General features: G+C 38.7%; 1 protein-coding gene across 10 annotated transcripts in view; it reads left to right on the top strand.

The window, feature by feature from the left end:
- PAG1 (phosphoprotein membrane anchor with glycosphingolipid microdomains 1) overlaps positions 1–22,462 on the top strand; it is a 140,368-nt gene that overhangs the window by 5,453 nt on the left and 112,453 nt on the right. The window contains exon 1 of one of the 10 annotated variants that reach the window (XM_077943850.1): positions 2,550–11,797. The exons of 8 other annotated variants lie outside the window; for them this stretch is intronic. The gene's annotated coding sequence lies outside the window, so the exon portion shown is untranslated. Of the gene's footprint in view, positions 1–2,549; positions 11,798–22,462 lie in introns of those variants that run through there. One more of the 10 variants, XM_077943848.1, reaches the window with a different exon arrangement.

The following is a 22,462-nucleotide window of genomic DNA, read 5'->3' as shown; positions in this document are numbered from 1 at the left end:
TGATCTCTCATTCGTCCCCATCCTTGACGTTATAGGACTGTGTGATTTTTTTTAACCTGAGAAGTGGTTAAAAACGTTTTAAAAATTTAGTCTCCTAAATGTAGACTGTTTATTGCAGAGGACAGGGAAATTGGCCTGACTGGGGGCATTTGCTAAAAATACAGAGCTCTTGAAACCCTGTGAACTTCATGGAGTAAGCAAGTAGAAAAAAAAAAATACGGAAGAAGAAGAAGTAGTTTTAAAATTGGTCTCTAGGCTGGGCGCGGCGACTCATGCCTGTAATCTCAGCACTTTGGGAGGCTGAGGAGAGTGGATCACTTGAGGTCAGGAGTTTGAGACCAGCCTGGCCAACATGATGAAACCCAGTCTCTACTAAAAATACAAAAATTAGCTGGGCATGGTGGCATGCACCTGCAATCCAAGCTACTCGGAAGGCTGAGGCAGGAGAATCACCTGAACCCGGGAGGCAGAGGTTGAAGTGACCCGAGAAGATCATGCCACTGTACTCCAGCCTGGACAACAGAGCAAGACTTTGTCTCAGAATAAATAAATAAAAATAAAATCGGTCACTAGCAGCTTTGTACTTCCCTCTCCCATTTCATAGATGTCCAGCTGACCCAAGTACTTCCCTCTCCCATTTCATAGATGTGCAGCTGACCCAATCCGTAGGTACCATATCATGTATTCATTTGCAAGTAATCAGGTTCTCTTGATTTTCTAAAAGTCCCAAAAAGTGTGACTAAATCAGCATTAGTGTCATCTGCCATCTTCGTGTTGAGAGAGCCCCAGGGTTGCGTATGTAAGTTTTTATGTGAATTTATGCTCTGAGGAATGAAGGGTGATCAGGTAAGTCCTCAGGCATCTCGTCTCACTGTATTTGTGACTCCATCATTACTATTAAAGTTGCTTCCTCCCACACCATCCTTTCACCCCAAACCATACCCATTCCTTCATCATGCACATTGTGGTGGAACATGACGAAATTCTTGGGAAACTGAAGTGTTGAGGCAGCTCATGTTCTAAGTCAGAGGAAAAAATACATAACACAATAATTTTTTCTTTTTATTAGGAAAAAAAAAAAAAAGCCAGTCCCTAACATAGCTATACACAAGAACACCATACCTTCTGCATTCAGCAGTTGGGAATTGCAATCAGAGTGGCCTTATTAATTTTTCCCCGGCAGCTTCTAAGGAGGGCTGTGATGAGCCTCTAATTGACATGTAATCAATCACTAGCAGCTTGTCTGTGTTTTCAGTCAAATTTAGTGGGGGTGATATTTATTCATTTATACAATCACCAGATATATATTAATATGACACCAGGCATGTTGTTAGGTGATAAGACCTCAAATACTAGAAAAATCCTCTCTCTGCCCTCAAGCATCTCAGATTCCTGAGGGAAGGAGACACTGAGCAGCAGTTGGAACCAGCGCTTAAAGGACACTGGGCTCTGTCAGGGGTGCCTGACTCCAAGGGGATGACTTTCCTGACAGCTGGGCTTGATCGAGTCTGGAAGAGCCAGTAGGAGGGTACCAGGAGGCTGAGGGTGGGAGTGGGCAGAGAGAAATTATTCTGAGAGAGGGAACAGGGAATATGGTGCAACAAAGGTACCGGAGAGGCGGGTTGTGGAACAGCTGGTCATTCCATGTGGCTGGTGCACATTGAGGGTGGAGAATGAGACTGATGATGGAGAGCGGAGGCTGGAGCCACTTTTGGAGGGTCTTGTGGGCCATATTTAGTCTTGTAGATGAATTTGAGTACTTTTATAGAATGATCACTCTGGGTGTATTACACAGAATGGATGGGGTAAGGGACAGATAAGGTAAGCTGTGCAAAAAAAAAGCTTTTGAATACTGGTGTGGATTTAAGGTCTAAACGCCCACTGATAAGCGTGGGGACATTAAGGGGAGAAGCAAGGAGGGGATGGTGAATTTAAGGATGACTCCCAGGTGTCTGGCTTGGGTAATTGAATCAACAAGGGTGCCATTGGAGATGTTAGTGAATACAGAGGATGGAGCAGTTTGCAGGAGAAGATGACAAGTTGTGGATTTATGCACCACGAAGCACCAGAGGGACATCCAGGACCTGAGATGCAATTGGCAGTTGTACAGCCTGTGGTTCTGGAATTCGAAACGGAGGCTGAACTGGAAATGTATGTTTGCAAGTCTTCTGTGTATGTGAAATTGTTGTTAAGATTGTGATCTGCCTGTGAGAATGTGTGGACTGAAAAAAAAAAAGACGAAGGCCAAGGTGGCTGTCAGAAGAAAAAGAGATGGCATAGTAAGATTAAGCGAGAGAAGTTTTTGACAAGTGCTTTGACACAAAGTGGTAGAAGCCAGAGGCAAAGCAGAATGAGGTGCTTGATTGAATGGGAGCCGAGTGACAAAAGAAATGAAATTGAAATAAAAAGAGAGCAAAGGGACAGGTCTGACTGTTAACTTGCTTCCGTTTACACAGATAATGGTGGCTTTTTCTCCTAAGAGTTTCCAGTTCTGGTCAATAAATATTAAGACCTACTATGTGGAAGGTGGGTGGGAAAGGGGATGGGGGAGGAAATAAAATAACAAAGCATGAATTTGGATCTCAAGAAGCGTATGGAATTTTCATTTCTTATTTTTTTCTGGATCTCAAGAAGCTTATAGAATTGTCATTTCTTATTTTTCTTTTCCGTTTGTTTTTCTCCTTCATTGACAGCAGAACACAGGCTTCTTGGGAGAATGGGAAGAATGAAAGAATTACTTTGTTGGTGCATGAAGTGCCTCAGTTCCCCATAGCAGGCATATCTCATTTTATCCACAAAATAAACACACTGAAAGAGAAGGTGATAAATGACCCATTATTTGACAGATTCGAAAAACTAAGCTTTTATCATGGCCATAATGTTATTAGAGGGTTTGGACCTTTGAACCAATGCTTATATAATTATTAATGAGACTTTCGGCTCACTGGATTATTTGATGTATGCTGAGTAAAATATCCTGTAATTTTCACTTGTCTTCTAAAAACAGGACACATTATATTATAGACTAACTGGAGTATTTGGGGATGATGGAAATAATTACCATATATTTTAGTTAAATATTATGCCTTTCAGTCCTCAAACATTTGTCCTTTAATTTTGACCTAAAGGCAGAATCACTCCCATTGTACAGATGAGGAAACTGAGATACAGGATTCAGTTGGGTCGTGGAGATAACACAGCTAGTAAGTGGTACAGCTTCTAGGATCCAAAATGAGGTGTCTTGGGTTCATACCACTCCATCATGTTGCTGTATCTTTGTGAGTAGCTACTAAAGAAGAATTAGGGGGTGTTATATTTAAGAGATTTTCTTTATTAGTCTGCTCAAAGCACCAACAGTAGAAACTGTTTCAGCTACAATTTCTATATTTGATGGGCCACAGGTTATTTATGCAAATATATGTGATTAAGTTAGATTGGGGAAAAAAATCTTTTTTTTTTCACAAAATGAAAATCTTTTACATTCATTATCTCAAGAGCACTAAAAAAGAATCTGAGTATAAATATAAGGATTCAGTATTTTAACTTATACAATTGTTGTGGTTAAACTTATTTGTGATACAATGGAATTTATTTTTCAGCAATTGCAATGTCTGTTGTCTGTAAGAAGCGTTCTGTGTGTACACGTACCTGTGTGTGCATGTATAGAAAATAAAATTTAGCCTAATTAATTTTAAACTATTGGTTTTCCTTTTGTAATATTTTTGAATTCTCCAGATACACTAAATGATATTGCTTGCTTTGTCTTGCCAAAGCAGCTATTATGTTATTCATTTAATGCCAAAGTGTTAAATCATTTGTCTTCTGTAATGATGCAGAAGACATGATGCAGGATGAGTCAAAGTTGAATGTTACAACTTGTGTTTTGGCTCTTGATAGTCTAAATTTTTTATTTACCTAATTTTGCTACTATTGAAGCAGATATTAGCTCTTAATATACAGTAATATTAGAATCATGAAAAGTATATAGAATGTTATGGCTGTTGGAAAAAGTTTATGGTGCTGCATTTTTTTCTTTCACAAAAAATATCTAGGAGGCTTACTAAATTGCAATTTCCAGATGAAAGCAATTTCTAGCAAGTAGCAAAATGCTGGTGCTAATGCTTATCCCTAAATCTCAATTTCAAGCTTCATGGTGCCTATTTTACATTTTAGCTTCGGTAGGAAAAGTTGAATCCAAAGGGGGCTTATGCCTTTGTGACATTTGGTGGATTGCTCTTTTGTTATTGGTGCTGATTTTTTAAATAACAATACATTTATAAATTTTAAAAAGTTTTAAGAAACGTTAGGCAGCTATCTTAGTTCTGAATTATGACTACACATGGTGTATTGTAGTAGCCTTAGTCCAATGTAGTTGAAAAATTACAATATAGGCATGTGAAAATTTAAATAACAATACAAAGTAATATGGTATTTTATATTTGATTTTTATTGTTCTTTATAGTAATATGTGAGGAAACTCAAATGAGGTAAAATGAAGATTAATTTGGTCATTTCATGCCTCATGTGTCCCAGTTTCATCCAAATGCAAATATCATAATCCAGGGCATAGAGTTAGTGTTCTGTTCAGGTGATTTGACACTACTGTATTTATTACTCACTACCAAGATGAACAATTAAACTGCATTTCCTACTCATCTTTCTATGAGTATATATTTTAATATTATGTACTAAGAGTTTTCATTTTCTAAAAAGAGTAATTAAATTTTCTTTACCTCATTTTTCTTATTCTTATCAAATTGTATTCAGACATTTTTATGTTAGTATATACCTGACATGATAGAACATGTCTAAATTAGTAATCTAATTTGAATACCATAATTATGTGTACAGTTAGAGCTTGATTGAATGGAGTGCTTTTGCACATCGTGTATGTTCTTTCTCTTAGTGGATTTAGGAATTACGTGCTTAATATTAAAGAGTCCTAAACCTGTTTATGTTTACTAGTAGGCGCACAGAGCAAAATATAAATACTTTTACCAATAGAATTGGAAAAGATATGCTTCCTTTTTAAGTGTTAGGAATTAACACGTAACTGTCTGTGGTAGTTTTCTCTTATATGAACAGATTGATAGGAAATATAGAAATGGCTGAAAACTAGAATGGTGTCATTGTATTGCCTAAATTGTTGGTGTTGAGGTTAGAAGTCCATTCTTTTGTTTTGCTAAATAAGAAATAAAGGTGCTTTAAAATATTGATCATAAATCCTGATAAATGTATGTACACATTTAGTGTTAGGAATATTTTTCTTTTGTTTTAATATGTAGTGGTCACTTTGCCCAAAATGTCCATCTTGAACTTTAGTATGAAATGCTCAGTATGTCCAAGGTAGAATTGAAACCAAAACATTTGGAGTCTTATTAAAAGGATACAATATGGATAACAGCTTTTTAGTCCTTGGGCTGAGATATTTGGAAGAGGATTGCTAAATACTGTGGTCATTGAGAAAAATAAAATAAAACACTGATGTACTAAACTTACACTTAATTTAATGGTTTCTGCTACCACCATTCTTACTTAACCTTTCCAACTGACTGAGTTATTTGCTAATAGTGGCATGTCACAATCTGAATTATAGATCTTTCCTTTTAATAAATATTCAATAGCATTTTCAAAATTGTTCTCCTAGATACAATTCATAATAAACAGCGCAGTGCTGGCAACCAGCATGCTTCTTTCAGACTGTTTTATAGCCACAGGCTGTTTGGCATTTGGACACTTCTCTTAGTGTTTCCACGGCTCCACATTTCCTGAAAACTGTCAGCCTTATATTAGAATTAGCCTTGTGCATCTCCACAGTTACATGGAGAATGAAAAGAATTTCTCTCCTTTTCTCTCCCTGTAATACGCCAAGACCTGTGGTCAGAGAATCATTATTTACTAGTCATATGCTTTTTCTTTCTTGATGTTCTCATTAGCTTCAGAAGCCATAGCACGAAAGGCATTGTTGAAATGTCCGCATCGGTTTGGTTTGATGCATCTTAAACTTTTTCTCTCTGGAGCTGTGGTTCTTAACCCCCGAAGAGGACATTTGGCAATGTCTGAAGACATTTTTGGTTGGCACAGTTGGGGACGGGGATGCTACTGGCATCTGGTGGGTAGAGGCCAGGGATGCTGCTATACATTCCACACTGCACAGAATAGACCTCCCCAGGGAAGAATTTTCTACCCCGAAATGTGTATAGTGCTAAGCTTGAGAAACCTTGATTTAGAAGGTAGGGAATGTCTGTTTAATTTGTGTTATATTTTTTACGCAAACGAAAAGTGATAGATGGTTCTGGTTAAGAAATCATTGCATTTAATGTAATCATTTGTTGAACACCTAGTAAGCTCTGAGAAAGCAGTGAAGACTATGACATGGTTCTTGCCCTGGGGTATACCCTCTCTTTGTCAAAATGATTAGTAAATAAAATCAAACTGGTCGATGTGATGTATGCTGTGATTAGAGGTATGCATGGCATGTTAAGATAAAAATAATTTAGATTTCATTTGCTAAATATAAAAGAATATCTGGAAGGGATTGTCCTCTGACTAAATGTAATATCAGTCATTTGTGGGTAAAGAATTTCTAGTTTTTCCTTGATAATTAGGAATAAGTTTCATTTATTGTCTTTTTAAATTTCAACTTGTATTACTGTGAAATGTCAGGAAAGAAGGGAAGGCATTGACATAAAAAGTGTTACTTCAGGAATTTGGGAAATTAGTTTTTCATCATCTTCATCGAGTTCTAGTTTACTTGCCATAAAAGTCTCCAATTTCAACGGAACAATTCACTGATTTTTAGTAAACGTACAGAGCTAGGGAACTGTCATCACAATTCAGCTTTAGGACTTTTCTATCACCCCAAAAAGCTCCCTTGTACCTGCGTGCAGTTAATTCTCATTCCCCCTGCCAGCCCCAGGAAGCCACCAATCTTTCTATCGCTTGGTTTCTTTTCTGTCTCACTTTCTGTCTTTATATATTTGCCTTTTAGCAAATCTCTGGACATTTCATTTGAGATATCAATATTTACCAATAAAAATGTAGTTTCTATCTTCTTTTCCAAGATCAGCATCACCTTGTATTTTTTATATTGCCTATACCATACACAGTGCAGGTTCGGAGACTCTTAGTTATCGGAACTCTCAGACTGATAAAGTGAAACATGCAGCAAAGAAGAAAAGCACGTGTGTAAGTGTGGAAGGTGTGCCTGTTTTTCAGCTTTGTCCCTGTGTCAATGGTGGTCACCCCCTCTACTACTTTTGTAACTCTATCTACAAAAATAATGTTATAGAAATCATTGAAAAGCTGAAGTCAGATAAATATCCGCAAGATGTGGGGAAACTACAAAAGGATTAAATCTGGAGAACACGCCTGTTTGGGAGCTGTGTTCTGGTCAACCATTTCTTAGCCAAACCCTTTGGGGCCAAATATCTTTCAGAATTCAGCTTTTAGAAAGGTAATACAGTACATACATTGTCTATTAATGTAATACCCCCATAGGATCCAGGCAACACACAGTAATTTTTGTAGCAAAGCGGATGAATATTCACATTTAGTTAGAGAAAAACTAACCACATGTCAGCTCAGGTCAGTTTGGGGAGCAAATTCATTTCATAGCAAAATACAAAGAAACTCTGTTTTTAGAAATTTTTGCATTTCAAAATTGTGGGTAAAGGTTTGTGAGACTGCCTCAGTGTATCCCAGGATATTGCATTTCAAACTATTGCATTTCATCTTCTTTCTAGCTTCCCACCCTCCAATCCCCTCTGCCATATACACACTTCATTTAACTTAGCCATGGATGTATTTGTCTTTCTTTTTCATGTTAACTTCCTATCAGACTTGACAAAATGCCAAATTAGCTGTTCACTTTTGGTGGATGAAGGCCAGGTACAGATGTGTTATGGTCAGCTAGGTTTGTGGTTTGTGGTTCACCTCTCTGCTGAAGGCCTGGATTGTAGCCATGTTCATCTGCACCAGCCCTGGGGCCCAAGAATAACAACATAGTTTTGTTGGGTCAAAAAGATACCCATGGAGAAAAATCCAGAGGTAGCAATGGCAGCTGCCATCCCAGGTAGCCCCAACTCAAGCTTGGTAGCCCTCATACCCATCATGAAATCCTGGGCAGTGAGACTAGACCGCTATAGAAAGAGAGTCAAACCAGAGAAGAGAATCCACTAGAGTAAATTTTCTTGTGGAAAGATATTTAGAGTTCAAGAAAGATAAAGACATGAAGAAAACTATGTGGGGTTCTGTAGTGGACCCACAGCTCAGAAGTAGGATGCCAGTCCAAACCAAGACATTGAAGACTTGTTGCAAATTATTGAATTTTGCATAATCATCTTATGTAATTTGCCTCATGGTCCTTAGCAAGCCCATTAGTCTTTTAACCATAAATTTCACATCTGTGTTAATTTCCAGATTTCCAGTGGTGGTACTTAGGAAACTATAACTGCAGGCCAGTGAATCTTAACCGGTTTCCTGTGGCACTCCCGAGTTGCTATAGACCCATCGTGAATGTAAATGAATATTTTGATGGATGCGTACAATTTGCTTTCTTACAAATAAAATGCACACTCTTATAGCAATATTACTTAAGCAGAATATACTGTAGGTTATGGGACCCATTTACAAGCAAGAGGATCCAATTTCTGCAAATTATAGGAAAGAGCAGAGTGTAGTATTGCACCAGCATCAGATAAAACATTTATAGGAGTATTCAAGAATGTTGCCTTCTAAGGACTCAAGAGCATCATCAAGGCAGTACTGAGTTTTCAAAGAGCAACATGATGAACATGATGCGTAAGGTCTACCCGTGGGAGTGAGGTGGTAATTCTGGATCTTTTGTAGACACTCAGAAGCATGTACCGGACTACATTACTACTGTTTATTACATCTTTTTTTTTTTTTAAAGTTCTTAATTGATTCAACTGTGCCACCAAAATCTCTGTCTGAAGGTGAACCATCAGTATGAAATTGAATCATTGCCATTTGGTTGTGGAATTACAAACCTTGCCTTTCCTACCCGCAGACTTCTTTCATAGGTGTCTTGGTGTACTGCCACCTCCTACTCCAGCCTCTGCCAATAACTTTCTCACAAGTCTTACAGCCTCTTTGCAGATATCATTTTCTGTTTTACCTCTCAGCTTTCAAGAGCTAAACTTGTCCTGCCTTGCTACTGCACCTGCCTCCTCTTACCAAGCGTCTTCCTGAGTTTGCACACATTCCTTCTTGTTACCACATTTCCTGTTGTTAAGAAGCTGACAACCTCACCTTGTTGCTGCCTCACCCCCTTCCACATTTAACGACATGTGGTAAATGTAACCCCTGCCCCTCCCCAGTTCTGGTGATACTTTTTAGAGGGTGGTTCTCCATGTTGGCTGTGATTAACATCAACTGGGGAAGTTTCACATCTACCATAACTGATTTCCAGGGCCCACCCCCAGTAATTCTGGTTAAAGTGCCCTGGGGGTGGGCCCTCAACCCTGGTGGTTTTTAAATGCTTTCCCTGGGGATGCAGCCAGCACTGAGAACCACCGGTGCATAGGGTGTAATACCTGTCTGTTTTAGGTAATGAGAGCAATTGTGGGAGAGATAGCAGGGAGTTTTGAAAAAGGATGAGAGGAGATTAAAAAACAAACAACTTCCTCATCCCTCTGTTTGCTTTCAGCTTCAGCTCAAGAGAATGAGTTCTGCTAAGTGGCACCTATCCCCACCTGGCTGGTGTGACTTCTTCCCCTTGGGCCTGTGTTCTCATCAGTAAATTCCTGACAGCCATGTGCCCCCAGCAGGCCAGAAACCATTCCAGGCAAGGCCTATACTTATCCCATCATGAGGCAGCCCACCAGCGGCCTGATTTTCTTTTCTTAACTGGGCATCCTGCCTTGCAACCTAGTATTTCCATTTTTCCTTTTTGTAAGGCTCTGTAAACCAAAGCCATACGCCCTCCCCACTCATCTGCAGTCAGTTCGCTTGAAACTCAAGCGAGTTTGTAGCCCAAAGGACACACACAGCAGAACCAATTAAAGTTCTCAAGTTGAGATTGTTCACTTCACTTTTCACTTGCAAGAAAGATGGATGGCAGGGTCTTTGCTGGAAAACTATTGTGTAGAACATAATTTTGCTGAATTAGAGAGGGGAGGCCACTACCAAAATTGAGCTGTCATCTTTTCGTAGTTTTCTTTTATTCTTAGTACATCTATGGGCCTCTAAAACCTCTTTGTATATATTATCAAGTCCAGGAGTTGGGCAGAGATTCATGTGGATAGCCTTCTTTATAAAGTAATCTTTGTGAGGTCTCTTCTCTAGACTTCCTGGGGTCAGAATGCGTGTTCATTTTCCAGAGGGCCGTATGCAAGGACCATCGGCTGTGCCCCGTGGCTCCCCAGTTTCTAAAGGAGCTGAGAACACTTACAACACGAGTGCCTTACAATACTCTCTGGATCTCATTGCTTTATTATTAAGGAATTATTTCTTCCAAATATAGTAGTTTTATTTTTATTATTAAGTAGGAAAATTTAAGTGAGGTGATTTTGGTGTTAATAGCAAGGATGCAGAGCTGTTATAAGGATGTGAAATTTACGTGAATATCCAGTTGTACAAAAAATTAAGACAAAATGCTTCACTTAACAAACTTCTTCATAAGAATTCTTTAAATGCCAGCCGTCTTTAATGGAGTCCGTTTACAGAAATTCTGTTTATTCATTCATTTTCCCTGAGCACAGATATTGCACAAAGCAAATACCACCCGGCTGTTGTCCTGTTGCATGGCAAGAAATGCAGCTTTTATATTTGTCAGTCTTACACATATAGTGTGAGAACCTTGCCAAGGCTGGCAGTCGTGCAGGCCAATAATTAATTAAGAGGGCATGCAGCACACATTTATTGAGTACCTACTGTGTAGGAGGCACAGGGATAGGTAGTACATATAGAAGCAAACAGGCTATCTACCCTTACTTCCTAGTGGAAAGATTCAATCACATAACCAAGGGATTATCAGTAGTAGACGTTTGGTTTTATCTGAGAGTAAAATATATATACATCGTTAGGAGTGACTGGGAGGCTAGGGAGGGTCCCCCTGAGGAAGTGACATTTAAGCTGAAATGTGACCAAAACAACCAGGGCTGGCGTGAATTGAGACCACCCTGGACAGAGTATATGCAGGCAGTTGAAGAAGGCCAGAAGGGCAGAGAGTTGAGGTTGGGTGCCTGTACTCAGGATCGGGAAGCAGCATGGCCAGGTTTGTATTTAGGAAGATAACTCTGGTAGCAGCACAAAGGGTGAATTGGAATCCAAGACAGCGATGCTGGGAACTCAAAACCAGAATACTTAGTGAGAATAGAACAGGCAGCGTGCTGACTTGATGCTGAAATGCTGGGCTCCTCTTTTGTTCTGCGTCCCCTGTCCATACCTGGATTGGACCTCACAGCCCTGTCAGTACACTAGACCTAATGAACTTGTTAAAATGCTTTTTTAAAATGCCAATTTCTGGACCTGGTCCTCATCTAATGACATGGACTGGCATCGAAGACTTCATTAAACCTTCAAGTGACCTGATGCAGGGAGTTCATGGACCAATCTTTGAGAAATATTGTGTCTAAAGACTGTACTTTAACTTTAATATTCCATTTAATTCTCAAAACAACCCTGTAAGAAAAGCATATTTTTCCTAGCTTTCAGATTAAGAAACATGCTCAGTGTGATTAAGCATCTGGCTCAAGGTCACACAGCTGGTGCATGTTATGGCTGGCAAAGCAATCTGCTGCTTTTCGTGGAGAGTCCTGCCTGTGTGAAAACGGTAAGAACAGCCCTGCAAAATTCAGAAAACCTTTGAGGGTTGTTTCATGAGTGAACACAGTCCATCTCTCAGATACAGAATTCAGTGTATCCCATCTTGGGATAGAACCAGAGTGTTCATTTTTGCTAGCTTTTCTCTTTTCTAAAGACCTTTAATTTTTTTTTTTTCCCTCAAAGCTAGAAGTTTAAGTTCTAGGGAAAAATATATACATATTACAAAGAAGAGCTTAGATCTTAATATCGGTGTTTCTGGGCCTCTTTTTCCCATAAAAGAAGTTGAGAGGGTTAAGGGGTAGCATATTTTTATCACCCGTAGACCTAGAAACCCAACCATTAGGCCTCCCAGAAAATTGTCATGCTTTCAGTTGCCATGAATCATTTATTTCTTAAGTGGCTCTTGAACCAAGAGTTGCAAAAATGATGTTGAAGAGGTGGAGGAGGGTTGCCGAGGGAAAAGCACACTGATAATTAGAAATCTTGTTTAAAAGCTGGCTTGAAAACACATTTGCTTCAATAAATTACCTGCCTGCCCCCATCTGAATGTGTAAGGAAAGTTCTAGCTTAATTTGCTCATGTGGATAAAGTATTGAACATATTTATCTGGAAGACTGAATTTCATAATAAGTTTAGCCTGGCCTGACTTTTAGGAAGACGTACCTCCTGGTATAGGTATAGAGGAAGAAGATGAAAAAAAAAAAAAGACAAGAAAACATTTTCCTATCGTGGCCCCCTGCTCCGCCACACGCTCTCATCTGGGGAGAACCACAGTGAGCCCTACCGCAGCATCCTCTAGAATGTCAGCCCCCACCCCACAGCAGACTGCAGGGTGTGAACTGCCTGTCTCTGGCATGAACCCAGTTTGAATGCGATGTCAGGAAGTGATGGAGGGGCTGTATCTCCCCCTGAAGCCTGGCCATTATGTCCTGCAGAATTGGCTGGGGCAAGGGAGACCGTTTTGTTTACAGACCACACCATGATTGTCACAGTGTAGATTGCTGCTTTGATTATTTCAGAACGTTAGATGTACACTCCTTCCTGAGGTTATTTTCATCAGCAGCGATCAAATTCTGTTGCTACTGTGTGTGGCTGATCGTCCAGAGAGGGTGATTTCTTGTGCACAGGTTTCCCTAGGGGGATATTGTGCTGCTTGGTCTTGGTGGTCAGTCTCACATCATTTATGGTGTAAGGTGGGCTCAGGGCCACGTCTGGGGGTATGGCATACAAGACATGATCATGTTGTAAAAGCAACATGTCCCCCCCTTGTCTGTGGCTACATTTGTGTCTAAGTGAAAGAGGAACCTCAGAGACAATCTTGAAAGGAAGACAGTTAACTGCAATTTTAAGAATGATGGATTTGCATGGGGGAGAGATTTTAGCTTTGTGACTGTAGCGAAAGCATTTATGTGTTGATTACATAGATTGTTCATAAAGTCTGGAGATATCTATGTTCTAGAACACATTATGTAAAGTAAAATGAACATACCATTAATTGTACATGGGTCTTCATTGGTTTCTAGATTTTAAGACCACCCTCAGACTTTTTAAAATTAATCAAATGTTAGATTATCTCCCCAATTGTAGCTGCATCCTGGATTCATGGCTCACCCACTGAAGGTAATTGCCTTACCTGGGGCAGATTCAGGTAAGGCATACAGTCAGTTCTGTTTTCTGAGCAGCTGGTTGTGATGGTGCCAAGAAGGCTATATACTGTCAGCATATCATTTTTCTCTGTTTTGTTGTTGTTGCTTTTAGTATGTGTCTTCACTTATTAAACATTTATTAAGGAACAAGTATTTTTTAAGCACAGTAATGTGTATCGTACATTAAGGCCTCACAATTTCTACTTTGTAAGAGAGAAAATCTAGTTGAGGTGGTAGTGTGACTTGCTTATCTCATGCAGCTAAGAAGGTTTTGAGTTGAGATTTAAAGAGAGATCTGATACAAGGCGTGTTTTATGCTTTCTCTCTCAATTCTCATATAATTTCTGCTGTTAAAGCTCACCACCACAAGAAATCAGCTTTAGTTTTGAGATCAGTTGGGATTAAAAGTGAATTATTAAATCAGATCACATGTCCTTCTGACGACGTAAAATGGTATATACCATGAACTTGAGAAACAGTTTTCATTATTCTTTCTATATGATGTCGAGAAAAGCATACTGCCCAATGAAGAACTTAATTTTAAAAGTTGTAATGCTGTTTCATTGTTGAATCGGTTCCATGATAAAGGATACAATTTTGGATCAAGCTAATATTGCTGAATCTGTAGAGGGACATCAACATTTGATGGTTGGTTGGTTGACATTTAGAAACCCCTTCATTCTGATGTGTAAAGATTCTATGGATTTGTCATATCTAACAGAGATCAAATTATATTCAGAATAAATGTATTTCTTCACTGCCTCATTATAGGAAATGGATTTTATTTTTTGCGACAGAGTCTTGCTTTGTCACCCACACTGGACTGCAGTGGAGTGAACACAGCTCACTGCAGCCTTGACCTCCCGCGCTCAAGCAATCCTCCCGCCTCAGCCCCTCAAGTAGCCTGGAACTACAGGTGCACACCACCATGCCCAGCTGATTTTCCTCTCTCTCTTTTTTTTTTTTTTTTTGCAGAGATGAGGTTTTGTCATGTTGCACAGGCTGGTCTTGAACTCCTGAGATCAAGCCATCCACCCTCCTCAGCCTCCCAAAGTGTTGGGGTTACCGGTGTGAGCCATTGCACCCAGCCTGGATTTACTTTTATTCAGACAGATGCCTAAACTAGTATTGTCCAGATTTTGTTCTTTCTTTTTCTCTTTTAAATTTATTTATTTATTTATGTATTTATTTTTGAGACAAGGTCTTGCTGTGTTGCTGAGGCTGAAGTGCAGTGATGCAGTCACAGCTTACTACAGAGTTGAGCTCCTAGGCTCAAGCAATTCTCCCACCTCACCCTTCCAAAAGATTTTAGGCGTGAGCCACTGCACCTGGACAGGGTTTTTTTTTCTTCTTCTTCTTCTTTCTTCATCCTGTGACTTAGGATGCATTTTTAAAATCCCATTGATAAAACTGGTTTCCCTCCTTGACTGCTTGTTGAAGCTTTCATGGACTTTAGCATTTACCAAGTCCTACTGTGAATTCTTTATTTATATATGTATGTAATCATGTACCACATACCAACATTTTTTTCAGTGATGGATCATATATAAAACAGTGGTCCCATAAGATTATAAAATCATATCTTTACTGTATCTTTTCTGTGTTGTGTTATAATGGCCTCACAGTATTCAATACAGTAATGTGGCTGAAACTGTAGCCTAGGAGCAATAGGCTACCCGTATAGCCTAGGTATGTAGTACACTATACCATCTAAGTTTGTGTAAGTACACTGTATGATGTTCGTATGATGAAATTGCCCAATGATGCATTTCTCAGGATGTATCCCTGTCATTAAGTGAAACATGACTATATTCTCTACTAGATCGTAGGGGAAAAGAATTGTGTTTAGTGCATCTTTTGGAGAATCCCTTAGGTGCCTGATACAAAATGAATTTTTGCTGTATGATACTCTAACTCGGCATGTGCAAATAGCCAGCTTGTCAGTATGCCCCAGTATGTTTCCCTCTGCCACATCTTACATCTTCCTGTAGTCTTTGGCTTACTGTCTCCCATTCAATAGATGAGGCAAATAAAACAGGAAATCACTCTTGATGCCTCTTCATCCTTCAAGGTCTCTATGCTCTATCTATTAAATATTGAATCTGCTTTTGATTTCAAGTCCTTCAGCCATTCTCTTAGTTTAGACCCTTATCATTTGGATGACATATGTTCCTGTATTAACTAGTCTCCATTCTGACACACTTGGACTATATTATCAATATTTTCCACCCTCCTGCCAGGGAGAATTTTCTAACATGCCGATTTGCTCAGGTCATTCTTTAAAATCCTTCATTGATTTTTCTGAACATTGTCTCCAGGTAAGAGATCTAACTCCTTAATGTGGCATACAGAGTCTTTAGTGACCACCCTAGTGGTCAGTCAGCCTCATTTCTGGCATTCTGCTGTGTAATCTGTGTTCTAGTTATATAACTCAGGGTTCCTCACGTGTGGCCCGAGGCTTTCATAAACCATTCCCTAGAGTTCGTCAGCTGACTTCCCTCTTCAGGTGTCCTATTCTCTGAGAAGCTGATCCTGAACGGCCAAACACCTCAACCTGTTCTGGTTTCAATGTCCCTCATTTGCATTCCCACGTGCTCTATTACAAATCCCTTTCAAAATGCCTTTCACACTCTGCTATAATTTCTGGTTAGTGGTCTCTCTTTCTCCCACTGGACTATGAGCTTCTTGAAGGCAGATGTCACATCTTAATATTTATTTCCTCAGTGTCTAGCATTGGATCTAGTCTGTAGGAACCAATCACTTACTTGTGACGCTGGGCAAGTTACATATCCTATCTTTTTAATTGTCCTCATCTAAATAACAGAATGTCTCGTAGGGTTTTGTGAGAAATAAAAGAGCTAATATATAGAAAGCATCAGAACAGAGTCTGGCACAGAATAAGAGCTCCATAGATATGTTCCTGTTTTATAGTCCACCCCAGGGACATAGAATACTCATTGAATATTTATAGAATGCTATGGATTGATAAAGCCAAGAGGGAATTCCACAAATTACCTGGGAGAGAGTGTAGAAAAATTGTGGGACATGTCGTGATTGTATTCCTGTACACCAGGAAAATTAGGTACTTGTTTGAGATTGTTTTAATTATATAAAAATACCATTTACATTAGCAACAGAAACTACTCATGGCCCTTTGTGAAGAGAATTGTAGAACTATTGAAATGCATAAAAGAGCTAAGAGTAAGTGGAAAGATATATGCAGAGTTTCTGGATTGAGAGACTCAATATAGGATCATGTGTGATTTTTAAAATTAATCTGTAAGTTTAATGCAATTTCAATCAACATCTTCCCTCACAGATTTGTTTTTGTTTTTTAAATGAGCATGCTGGGAGACCATTCTTCATGGTCTCTCATGTTTCTGCATGTCGTGCAAGCAGAGGCACTGACAACCCTTTTGTTCTAAACTGTCTTTTCAAGGATGTTTGTAATGTAGCTGTAGAAGATAAAGCTGTGGAAGCTAAAGATAGTGTTTCCCTCCAGAGCAAAGGGTAGGTTTGTGTACCATGCAATCCAATAAAGATAATGTCTCCGAGCAGGGCAAGGCTCCATTATGAACAGTTCATGTTCCCTAAACTCAGGGCTCTTTAAGTATGATACAAACCCCACTGCATGCACAGCATCTGCCTGAGTCCCTCCACAGTGCCCCCTGTATTTGGGCACGAAGTAGAAGTGATTGAACATGAAACTTAATGCTGTTAACTATCCTGTAAATAATTAAGTCCTTTGTCTCAGACCCAGGAGTTTTGTATCTTCTCCCAGCATCTGTAAAAATGTGCAGGCCAACTTGTTAACTTGTAAGTTGGGTGAAATCTCAGATCTTTCACAGTTCTTGACAGAATTGTGATAAATCTCCACTTGTAAAAATCACTTAACATATTGAATTACAGTGGTGAACAGTAAGAATGTGGTACAATGCTTTCTCAAAAAGCTGAAAACAAATAGATCGGTTATTATTGACAAGAAAGAAACTGTCCTTTGCTGATGTACCTTTTTTCCTTAAGGATGATAAATGAACCTCTTCAGTTTATCTAAATCCTTTCACTTTGATATTTTCCATAACAACTTTCCTTTGCTCTTGTTAGAGTTTAGCATTTCTAGATCTTTCCACTGGCATGTTAAGGTAACTTTTCTGAAGGTGGGTGGTGGGGTTAGTTTGCTTGTCTGTTCAGATATGTGTTTGTTTGCATTAAATAGGCAAGGCAGATTTATTTGGGCTCTTTTTTTGTGACTTAGTACTTTCCCACTATTTTCTAGATCTCCTTACCCAGCTCTTTCTGATTACACCAAAAGATATTATAGTCATTTTGCTATTTGTCTAATTTTGTATTATAGTCATTTTGCTATTTGTATTATAGTCATTTTGCTATTTGTATTATAGTCATTTTGCAATTTGTCCTAACCCTAGCCCTAACCCTAACCCCCTAACTATAGCAAGGATAAACACATTATGGTGTTAAATGCAGTAGAGAAAAAAATAAGAGAGGTGAAAAAAATCCGCGGTTAATAATGATTATGGAATGCTTATTTTAGTGCCAGGAACTATTCTTTTGAAGGGTAATGGACTTTGGGGGATTAAAGATCATAAAAATAGCATTGATAACCAGTTGTAATTCTAATGAACTGCTGTTGAAACACAATGTTCCACTTGTGTCTAGTACATTTTTTTCATAAACATGTAAATTACTCAGGCTGCTTCAAATCCTTTTAGGAAGGAATTGGGAGGTAAATAATACATAATCAAAGAAGCACACCGAGACGTAAAGCTCTCTTGAGATAATAGATATTGAGGAGTCATTTTAGGAAAAAAAAGAATGAGGTAATTAGAGAGTACCAAAGTATTTTAAAATTAGAGTAAATGTTGGTTCTGAGAAATCTTAAGCTTTAAATCAGTATTTTTCTCCACTGATCTTTGATATGTATTTAGGAGGAGCCCAATGACACCTCAAATGTCTTCCCTTTCCTAAAACTGTCAAAATTCTTTAAGTCATAGTGGACAACATACAAAATGACTTACTTAGGTCTCCAGCCCCAGTGCGGGGTGTCTGGCCAGCCCAGGTGACTGACTGCAGTGTAGCCTTGCAGCCGAGGGTTTGTTCTCATATAGCCATAGAGCCACATGCATGCGCTTATCCCTGAAACATTAGCTGGGCTTGTTCTGTAACTTTGTGCAAGTCGAGTCCTACTCAGTGTGCCCTGTGACTTGCTTCTTTTACTCAGTTATTGTTGAGATTACAGTATGTTGCATCTAGCTGTGGTTCATTTTCATTGCTGAATAGAGTTCTGTTGTATGAATATTCCACAATTGACTTATCCACTCTCCTGTTGGTAGACATTTGGATTTTATCATCCTGTTCTATTATTAACACAATGCAAAGAATATGCAAGAGTAAAATGGGTCAGCAAACTTTTTCTGTAAATGGTGAGGTATTAAATATTTTAAGCATTACAAGGGCACATATAGTCACTGTTGCTGCTGCTGCTTCTACAATTTTTTTTTTTTTTTTTGAGACAGAGTCTTGTTCTGTTGCCCAGGCTAGAGTGCAATGGTGTGATCTCGGCTCACTGCAACCTCCATCTCCTGGGCTCAAGCAGTTCTCCTGCCTCAGCCTCCGGAATAGCTGGGATTACAGGCACGTGCCACCATGGCCAGCTAATTTTTGTATTTTTAGTAGAGACGGGGTTTCACCATGTTGGTCAGGCTGGTCTCGATCTCCTGACCTCGTGGTCCGCCTGCCTTGGCCTCCCAAAGTGCTGGGATTACAGGCATGAGCCACTGTGCCCGGCCGCTTCTACAACTCTTTAAAAATATAAAAGTAATTCTTAGCTTGTGGGCCATGTACCTTAGAGTAGAAGTGCTTATCATCAGTCATAGACATGTACGTTTTAAAAGGCAATGAGAAACTTTTTTCAATGTGGTTATATCAGTTTACTTTCTCACAAGCAGTAAATGAGAGTATCCCAATGCACCTCCTCCACACCATAACCTAACATTATATTTTTAAATTTGCTTGTCTAGTAGATATGAAATAATATCTTAATATGGGCCTCAATTTGCATTTCCCTGACTGCCAATGAGGTGGAACATCTTCTCCTACAATTATGAACAATTTGTGCTTTCTCTCATGAGAGACATTTGTTTGTGTCTTTTGCCTATTTTTTGTTTGGGCTGTTTGTGTTTTTCTTATCAATATGTAGGTATTTTTATATATTCCAGAGACTATTCCACTTCTATATGCTTCAAATATTTTTTCTTTTATGTCCTGTTATTGCATCCTTTTATACACACACACACACATTTCTTGCCTTCTTCCCTAACAGTGAGAGTAAGAACTACTCATGTTTGCCCTGAACTACTTTAACGTATTCCTGTCTGAAGATGAAAAAATGAACTAGATGACTTCTTTTTACAGTACTCTCAGTAATAAATTCTGATTTAGAGTAAATATTCATTATTAAATAAGGCAAAATTTTATTATGAAATAAACTGAAAAAACAAGCCAGATTAAAAGTGTAACTACTTGCTAGAAGAATTAGAATTGTATATGAAAAAGATCCTAAACAAAAAAAAAAATAATTGACCAAAATGCGTGCTATAATGTTAAGCATTCAAAGACTTCAAATATTGACTGTGTACTTAAGTTTACCTGACTCTATTAGCAATTCAGTTTTGCATATGAAAGACTTACTCTGACCAAACAAAACTCAAATTTATTCATTATTTCTAGGTCTCAGACACCTGGAGATGGCATAGCCTTTGCTATACCTCAGCCCTGTAAGGACGTGTCATGTGTCCTTTTTACATAAAGGGAAAATAAATCCTCACAAAGTCCTATATATTCTTCTATTCCTCTCTGTTGGTAAATTTACTTCTGTGGAGATAGGTAGGGTAATGTACTGTTTTCTTTCCAAAGCAGATTTCACGGTAGGCCAGCGGGCTGTTTTGGACTTGCATATTTAGTACAGCACGGACTCTTGTTATTCTAGTAATGGGCTTGGTTGATCACAGAACACAATGCACCTTTTCATGATTTTAATGCCTGAGTTATTTAATTTTTTGTGCTACTTGTCACTTCACTGTTTAGTTTTCTTTCTAGGGTGCTTTTTGCTGGATTGGCTGTGAGTCAAGCTGGTTGATGAAGCTTCATTTTGCTAAATCTCCAGAATGGCTTGTTAATCCTTATTTTACATTTCACTGAGTACTGTACCATGCAGTTTCCTTCTGTTCAACGAAGGAAGAGAAAATGGCTATATGAAGCAATAACGTGATGAATTTAGAGTCTAGCCCGAGGAATCACCATTTGCTTCTAATTGGCACATGGAGCTTAAAATCAGAGCCCTGATTTTTCTAAGAACTATTCCAAGTAAAGGCCCAACAACCATTTTAATTCAGAGCTACTCCTAGATTGTTTTAAAGTGCCTTCATCAATTTGAAGGGTATTTTTATTTATACGTTTCTTGCCACTTATTGTATCTTATTTGATTCTGATACTTTCTGTCAAATTTCTTAACAGTAACCTTTCATGTTGAACTGTGAAAAAAGAAAATGGACTTCATCTTAATGTATTTCACATAGATTTCCATTTACTTTTCACTGTGTTTTTGCCACTCTGTACATTTTACTTATAATAAAGGGTTGGTTAAAGGAAAATAGATGTAATTTTTAGACCTTATCTGCTATAATATAGTGACTGACACTCGTAATGTACATCCAGTTCTCTTAAATCCCATAAAAAGCCATCGGGGAGAACATTTTTGAGATAATATAAATATAATCTTACATAAGACCTGTGTAGCCACTTCTTATAGACAGCTTAGGAAAGAAAGAAGCCTTCAAATGATTACCAAAGTAGGAAGAAAACTAAAAACCTCTCGTATTAAGGGTAATAATTGCAAAATGGCACCCACATAGAAAAAGTCGCTTCCTTTCATTTTCTTGAAATATCTTAAAACAAAAAGTTAACATCATTTGAGTACTTTTTGAGAACTTTTAAATATATTATTTTAAAATTGATTTTCTGAAGGGTTAAATACATGGTTTTGAAGTTTTTCCTAACGTATTTTGAAAGTATTTTAAATTGATTTTATGTAAACTTTTGCTACTATTGGATGTAGCCTTTTCAGTATAGCAAATCCAATGTCCTTACTTAACGAGCTTTCTAATTTTAACCTCAAAATTAAAGGAAGAATTTGTTCTGTTTCCAGGAAGATGGAGTAGACATACTTTTCCCTGTTCTTCCCACTAAGTACAACTAAAATTCCTAGACATTGTACATAAAACAAACGTAAGAAGATTCTGGAAAGTAGAGGAAAGATGGCAGAATATCTATAGAACTCAAAACCCAGGCAGTACACAACAGTGAGTTACCCTGGCTTTTCTTCTTTTTGCATCATATTTCCCAGTGCTCATATATTCCTTTTTTTTTTTTTTTTTTTTTTTTGAGATGGAGCCTTGCTTTGTTGCCCAGGCTGGAGTGCAGTTGTGCTATCTTGGCTCACTACAACCTCTTCCTCCTGGGTTCAAGTGATTCTCCTGCCTCAGCCTCCCAAGTAGCTGGGATTATAGGCATGCACCACCATGCCCAGCTAATTTTTGTATTTTGAGTAGAGATGAGGTTTCACCATGTTGGCCAGGCTGGTCTTGAACTCCTCACCTCAAGTGATCCACCCACCTCGGCCTCCCAAAGTGCTGGGATTATAAGTGTGAGCCACCACACCCGACTGAGATTCCATATATTCCTGATGAAGAAGGCAGCGAGCAGAAGACACCAACAGGCACATACAAAAGCAAATAAGTAAAAGATGAAAAATCTGTTTTCTGAAACCAGAGGACCAGGAAAGGTAAAGCCTAGCAAAATGGAAAACTTTTAGATAATAACTGTTGTACTCTAGCCAAACCCCACAGAAAAAAAAAACGTGTCTCACCCTACCAGCAAAAGCTGATAGGGAAGCCTAGACTTTCACCCTTGCCAGCTCTAAATTGAGGGCTGAGATGTCCTGAGGCACC

The sequence above is a fragment of the Macaca mulatta genome, chromosome 8 (assembly GCF_049350105.2).
Source record: "Macaca mulatta isolate MMU2019108-1 chromosome 8, T2T-MMU8v2.0, whole genome shotgun sequence".
Classification (NCBI taxonomy): Eukaryota; Metazoa; Chordata; class Mammalia; order Primates; family Cercopithecidae; genus Macaca; species Macaca mulatta.
The sequence above is the reverse complement of the archived record's forward strand: the minus strand, read 5'-3'. Positions and strand labels throughout refer to the sequence as shown.